We start from the raw sequence: 436 nt of genomic DNA, 5'->3' as shown, positions 1-436 counted from the left end.
CATCTATGAAGGACATCCACTTTTATCCACCTGGCTCTGGTAGTTACGAGGGGCGAAACCAATTCTTTCTCATTACTTGTAATCCACCAATAGGTTTTATCCATATCCCTCTTCTTCCACTCATCCACATCTACAATATCCACTTCCTTCTCTTGCTACTCCTACACTTACTTAAGTGTAGGAGAACTTAAAGATATCTATACATATCCATCTTTCCTCTTGTCCACCCACCTGAACACTTATCCGCATATATCCACTTCTCTTTCTTCCACGTACCCGAACATTCCACCTACAGATAACATCCACACAGATCAACTTTTTCCCTTCCCTCTCATCCACCCTCCTGAGCGCTCCACCTATAGATAACACCCACACACATCCACTTTTCTCTCATCCACCCTCCTGAGCGCTCCACCTACAGATGACTAAGCCAGCT

This window comes from Penaeus monodon, chromosome 28, assembly GCF_015228065.2.
Source record: "Penaeus monodon isolate SGIC_2016 chromosome 28, NSTDA_Pmon_1, whole genome shotgun sequence".
Lineage (NCBI taxonomy): Eukaryota > Metazoa > Arthropoda > Malacostraca > Decapoda > Penaeidae > Penaeus > Penaeus monodon.
This window is presented reverse-complemented; position numbering follows the sequence as displayed.